Raw genomic sequence first — 7,101 nt, forward strand, 5'->3', positions numbered from 1 at the left:
ATATAAATAGTAGTTATATATAGGAATAGGACAAGGTGAAAGCATTTATTCTTAAAATATTACATAGACTATGTGACATTATGATTGGATGACTGGAAAAAATAATCACTGCTGTCGAGTCAGATCTGACTCATAGAGACCCCTCCTTGGGTTTCTGCGGTGGTATCACTGCGGAAGTAGGTTGCCCAACCTTCCTTCTGAGGAGTGGCTGGTGGGTTTGAACCATCAGCCTTCTGGTTAGCAGTCAAATACCTTAGGCACTATGCCACCAGAGGCCCCCCCCCCCGAGTTTATACAAATCTTAACTATAACATATAGAAAAGAATATAATTTTTACAAGGAATTTTGAAATTTCATTTTACAAATGAGGAAATTAAGTCTTAGAGAAAGTAAGCAAATTATTGAAGATCATACTACGTAGTTAGAGGCAAGTAAGGAACCAAGACCCCTGTTTTCTGTCGACCACAGTATATTGTCTATTACCCGTAAACTCAAAAACAAACAAATAAACAAACAAACTCACTACCATTGCGTGGATTCAGACTCATAGCAACCCTGTTGTTTTTCTGAGGCTGTAAATCTTGGTGGAAGTAGATTGCCCCATCTTCCTTCCACGGAGCAGCTGGTGGGTTTGAACTGCTGACCTTCTAGTTAACAACAGCCCAATGCCTTATCTACTATGCCACCAGACCTCCTTACTCATAAACTACTAACCATTATCCTCAGACCAAAAAACAAAACAAACAACCCCCCCCCAAGCAACTAACCAAACAAACAGAAGGAACACACATACACAAAACCTCAAATCGTATTCAGTTCCACAATTCTGCCTCCTCTGATCTCTGCTGGGTATAAAGTATTGGTGTCACTGCTAGCCTACTAACACTATTGCCGTCTCCAGGATTGGGATAATGTCTTATTAATCACTATATCTGGGAGCTCTGGTAGCTTAGTGCCTAAGGCACTTGACTGCTAACCAGAAGGCTGACGGTTCAAACCCACCAGCCACTCCTCAGAAGGAAGGTTGGGCAATCTACTTCCATAGAGATACCGCCTCGGAAATCCAAGGAGGGGTCGCTCTGAGTCGGGCCGACTCGGCGGCACATAACAGCAACAACAACAACAATCACTATATCTGCATAACCTAATACAATACTTTGCACAGAGTAAGTACTCAAAAGTGTTAATTAAGTTGAATTAGAATGCCAAATTGAGATTCATAAGGCTTTGTCTCATTATACTTGAAAGTTAGAAGTTTTTTTCTGTCCCGTCACAAAAAACCAAAACCAAACTCACTTCCATCAAGTCGATTCTGACCCATAGTGACCCCCATTGGATTTCCAAGGCTGTAAATCTTTACAGAAGCAGACTGCCCCATCTGTCTTTCATGGAACGGCTGGTGGGTTCCAGTCGCCAACCTTTAGGTTAGCAGCCAAATGCCTAAACCACTGCACCACCAGAGCTCCCTCCCCCCTCACAATAACCTGCAAAATATTCCCCTTTCCATCCCCGCTCCAGCTGTGCTAGGTCTGATCAGAAAACTAGAAGGGACTTCCACCAAGGAGCAGACGCTTGTGATTCATTGGCTTGTTTTTCGAAGTACATCACCAGGCCTTTCTTTCTAATACGTCTTAGTCTAGAAGCTCCACTGAAAACTGTTCAGCATCATAGCAGCACACAAGCCACTACTGAGGGCTGGGTGGTGCCTGTGCATGAGGGACATGGGCCAGGAATGGAACTTGGGCCTCCTGCACGCATGGAAGGTGAGAATTCACCACTGCTGCCTCAGCCTCAGCAGCCAGCAGCTGCCTGAGTTAAGGGATACCTCCAGCTCCAGTGGACCAGGAGCAAGAGACAGAGCTGAAACGTAAGGCTGAGGGCACTTCACCCAGCCCCTGAGCTGGCACTTTGAACTTGGACTTCTAGCCTCCTGAACTGTAAGAGAATAAATCCCTGTTTGTTGAAACCATCTCCTCATGGTATTTCTGTTAGAGCAGCACTAGAGAACCAAAACAAAGACCCTGGGCCTTATAATTCACGAGTGCAATTGAGTGAGCCACCTGCCAGTATAGGAAGGTATAGTGGGGGTTGGGAGGTGGGCACAAGAAGGGAGTGGTTGCCAAGTGAAAAGAAAGTCAGGTCACTAGAGAAGAGAAGACCAGAGAAGGAACTCACTGCCCCATTGAATGGTGGGTCATTCTGGATGGCTGGATGGTAGCAGAACCTGATGGACATGGTGACAGTGATCCAGTTGGTAAAGACTCCAAAGAAAGAGGGGGAGTGGCATATGATGGCAACAGGAGGAATAGAGCATGATTTTTTTTTTTTTTTTTTGGTAACAGCTTTAACAGGTATAATTCACACACCACACAATTCACCCATTTAGAGTATACAAAGCAATGGCTTTTAGTATTTTTCGCAGAGTTGTGCAACCATCAATCACCATAGTAAATTTTAGAACATTTTTATCACTCTAAAAAGAAACCTTGCACCCCTTAGCTCTCTCTCTCCACAGTCTCCCCATCCCTCGAGCAACCATTAATCTGCTTTCTCTGCCTATGGATCTTTTCATTCTGGACATTTCCTAGAAATAGAATCATACAATGTGTGGTTCTTTCACTTAACATGATGTTGTCAGGATTCGTCGATGTTGTAGCGTGGATTAGGGTTTCATTTCGGAGCATGATTTTAATGGATGGAATGAACCTCAAAGGAGCTTAAAAGGTGGATGCCAGGCCAAACATTTCCCTTGGAAAGGAAATCAGCTCTGGCCATGAATATTCAACCCTGAAATTGTTATAGGGACCTCTGTCTCTTGGGCTATCTAAAATAAGTCCGTATGAAATGCTAATGTTCAATTCTCCGCCCCCCACCCCAGCAGTAAATATAACCAGACTCAACTATATAATACCCATTGTCACTGAGATGATTCCAACTCATATCAACCCTATGTGACAGAGTAGAACTGCTCCCATAGGGTTTTTCTAGGTTGTAAACCTTTACTGAAATAGACTGCCACATCTTTTTCCTGCAGAGCAGCTGGTGGGTTTGAACCACTGACCTTTTGGTTAGTAGCCCAGTACTTAAACACTGCACCACCAAGACTCCTTAAATATAACTGGAAGCCCTGGTTAATTACAAAAATGGAATCAGTCATTGTTGCTCCATGTTAGTTACTTGCCTAAGAAACACATTTATCTTGTGGAGAAGATAATGAGCAAAACTGGCAATGGCTTAATAAGCTCCAAATTAAGCATACATAACGTTGAACCAGATATGAGAATCAGCAAAAAGTTTTTTCTACTTATTGATAATTAGTGTTAATGAGAACAGTAGCAAGTGGCTTTGTTCCTGTTCACTTAGAAAGTATAAAAATTAGATAAGCAAACAATTAGGAAGGTTAATGCCAGGATTCCATTTTCAACCTGAGGATGGAATAGTTTAGTTCCTAGTCTACTGTTATGTTACGTGTCAATTTGGCTTGCCCATGATTCTCAGTATTATGTAATTATCCTCATTTTGTGATCTGATGTAAGGAAGTTTCCTTGGGAGTGTGGCCTGCATCCACATCCATGAGTATTCTGACAAAGTGCTCTCTTTCTTGATCCTGCATCCAATTTCTCATTATCTGACCTCCAGTTCTTGGGACAAGAGTCTGCCATCTGCCCTGGAAATTTTGGGATTTGTCAGTTCCAACAGCCCCATGAGCCAGCAGCCTACTGTTTGACCTGCTGATTTTGGGTCCCTCAGCAGCCACGTGAGTCAGGAGAAGCCTCCAGACCCATGGATTTGGGACTTGCCAGCTTCCGCAACTGTGTGAGATATTTCCTTGAAATAAATCTCCTTCTTTGTATATTTATATATACTTCACTGTTTCACTCTGCAAGAGAACCCAATCTAAGATACCTACTGACTTTGGAAGCCCTTGATGGCTTCCTCTTCTCTGGTTGTTGGCTAATTTTCAACCAGAAAGCTGTGGAAATAGGATAAAAAAAATCCCATAACCCATTGCCTTCTAATTGAATTCTGACAGGATTAGGGCTTACTAAAAGCAATAAAACCAAATGAATACATCAATCCCAGGAAATATCAATTAGAAACAAGTGGAAGGGACTATTGTCTTTAGGAAGGGACTGTTAGGGGCCTTAGAGTTGATTTCAGTCATATAAACCCCATGTGACAGTGTAGAACTGCCCCATAAGGTTTTCTAGGCTGTAATCTTTATGTATTAGGAGCCCTGGTAGCACAGTGGTTAAGTGTGTGGCTGCTAACTGAGAGGTTGGCAGTTTGAACCCACCAGCCACTCCTTGGGAGAAGGATGTGGCAGTCAGCTTCCCTAAAGATTAAACCCACTGCCTCTGAGTCCATTCTGACTCATAAACCCCCATAGGGTTTTTCCAAGGCTGTAAATCTTTACATAAGCAGATTGCCTCATCTTCCTTTCACAGAGCAGCTGGTGGGTTCGAACCATTGACCTTTCACAGCCCAATGCCTTCACCACAGCGCCACCAGTGCTCCTTTCCCTAAAGATGACAGTCTTGAAAACCTATGGGGCAGTTCTACTCTATTTTATAGGGTCCTTCTGAGTCTCAATCGACTGATAGCAATGGGATGGGTTAAACTTTATGGGAGCAGATCACCAGGTCTTTCTCTCTTGGAGCAGCTGGATAGGTTTGAAATGCCAACTGTTTGGTTAGCAGCTGAGCACTTAATCATTGTGCCCCTACGGGTCCTTAATGAAAGAACTAGAGCCCCTTATTAATAACAATAGAGGAAGTAGTCCAAGAGACTAAATTTGCTGGTGAGAGGGGCTGAGCCTCTCTGAGGAGCTCAGATCCTAAAAGCCACATAAAAACCTGGGCAGAGAGAGAGAACAAAGACAGACCACAAACAAGAACAGCGTAGACCCCTTACCATAGTACAAGGAAGACTAGCTAGAGAGAACTGACAGCTGCTAGAGGCACTTTGAATTGGAAGGGTTGCTGCTGTGATGGAATGTATTCTGTTTGCCCAGTATCCCTCACTCCCTCCAGAAGCGTACCACTGTTCTTGGGGGAATGTTTTCTGCCCCCACCCCCTTCTACATCATTCCAATAATGCAAAGGAATGCATGTCCTAAGGTTTGGGCAAATTATATCTGAGAATATGAGAACAATTTTCAAATGAAATCCTTAAAATATCATCTGTAAGCTAGGGGAATTAGAAGCAATTCCAGAAGGATAGGAGATGGGCAAATGTCTTGGTTTTCAAATACTGAGAGAAGGTAGACGATGCAGATGTTAAGTTGGGGATTGCAATGTTAATTTTTATTGGAGCCAGTTGCTATGGAGTTGATTCTGACTCCTGGTGACTGTATGTGTCTCAGAGTAGAACTGTGCTCCATAGGGTTTCAATGGCTGATTCTTCAGAAGTAGATTGACAGATTTTCTTCTGAGTAATCTCTGGGTGAATTTGAACCACCAGCCTTTCTGTTAGCAGTCCAATGCATTCTGTTTGCACCACTGAGAAACTCTCAAGAAAATTCTCTATTAAGCATACCAAAATGGATTGTGTCTTAGGGTTCTCTAGAGAAACAGAATACACACACACACACACACACATATACTCTTCACTTGTCAAATATCTTGTTATCTGGCATTTTGCATTTATGACAATAGTAAAAAATCCACTCTTTGATTATTTTTTACATTCACGATATGTCTGGCCATAATGAATACCAAGGTACGAGGTGAGAGTAACACTGGCTGTGATGCTTAAGGTTATGTGTTAACTTGACTGGGCCATGATTTTCAGTGGTTTGGCAGTTACATAATAATGTAACCTGGCAGTTATGTAATGATGTAGTCATCTTCCATTTGTAATCTGATGTGGTCATCCTCCATTTTTGCATAACACTGATTTTAACATAATAACCTGGTCTTTGGAACCTAACCGTGTTGATACAGAGAGAGAGACAGTTCTTTAGGTAGGGGTGGCTTGAATGGTTAAGCACTGGACTGTTCATCAAAATGTTGGTGGCTCAGACCCATCCAGAGAGACCTCAGAAGTAAGACCTGGTGATCTACTTCTGAAAGGTCACAGCCTTGAAAAGCCTATGGAGCAGTTCTACTAGGACACACATGGGGTCACCATGAGTCAGAGTTGATTCTATGGCAACAATGGCAATAGAAAAAAAGAGATTTATTTTAGGGAATTGGCTCATACAATTGTGAGGGCTGGCAAGACTAACATCTGTAGATCAGGTGATAAGCTGGAGATTCCTGCAGTCTTTTGTCTCAAAATTTGTAGGTCAGGTGATGGGGAGAGTGAAGGAGTAGTTCTGGAAAATGTCTGTTTATAATCTGGAGGCAGAACACCCTCTAGGGAAACTCCCTTTTTGCTCTTCAGGCCTTCAGCTGATTGGATGAGGCCCACCTACATTATGGACCGTAATCTGCTTTACTGAAGGTCAACTGATTTAATCATATATAACTGCTTCCCAATAGCAACTAAAGTAGTCTTTGACTAAACAACTGGGCACCATAGCCTAGCCTAGTTGATGCATCAAATTAACCATTGCAAGTGGTGTGTGAACTCCCAGAGAACCAAGAGGTGACCTTAAAGAGACTAGTGTGAGTTTGCCAAGAAAAGACAGTGTGACAATAGGTCTTAGATTCTTTTGTGATATGTTTATTAGACTAAGAGATCAAAAGGATCCCACAGACATAGAGTTTCTGTATTTCCACAAGGCATTTTTCAAAGTCTTTCATGCAGGGCTTCATATTGGTTCTTCCCAATTCAGTCATGGCTGACAAAGTGAAACTGGAATGGACCTAAATTTGTAAAATGTTGGGGAATGAGGATGATAATCATAATGGGAAAAATTATGGATTGACACTCTGCTGGAAAGTTAATCTCCCTCTTAGAAAACATGAGCAGTGTGCGCATTGCATAGCAACCAAATCTCTTGACCGATAGAGTTAGAAACAAGAGTGCCTGTCTCAAAGATGGAGGCTGACCACACCAGTTTGAATGTGTATTTCTTTCCACAGTTCTACCAATAATCCTAGGAGCTCTGGTAGCATAGTGCCTAAGGCACTTGACTGCTCACCAGAAGGCTGG

The sequence above is a fragment of the Orycteropus afer genome, unplaced genomic scaffold (assembly GCF_000298275.1).
Source record: "Orycteropus afer afer isolate SDZICR_OR568_19922 unplaced genomic scaffold, OryAfe1.0 scaffold00712, whole genome shotgun sequence".
NCBI lineage: Eukaryota > Metazoa > Chordata > Mammalia > Tubulidentata > Orycteropodidae > Orycteropus > Orycteropus afer.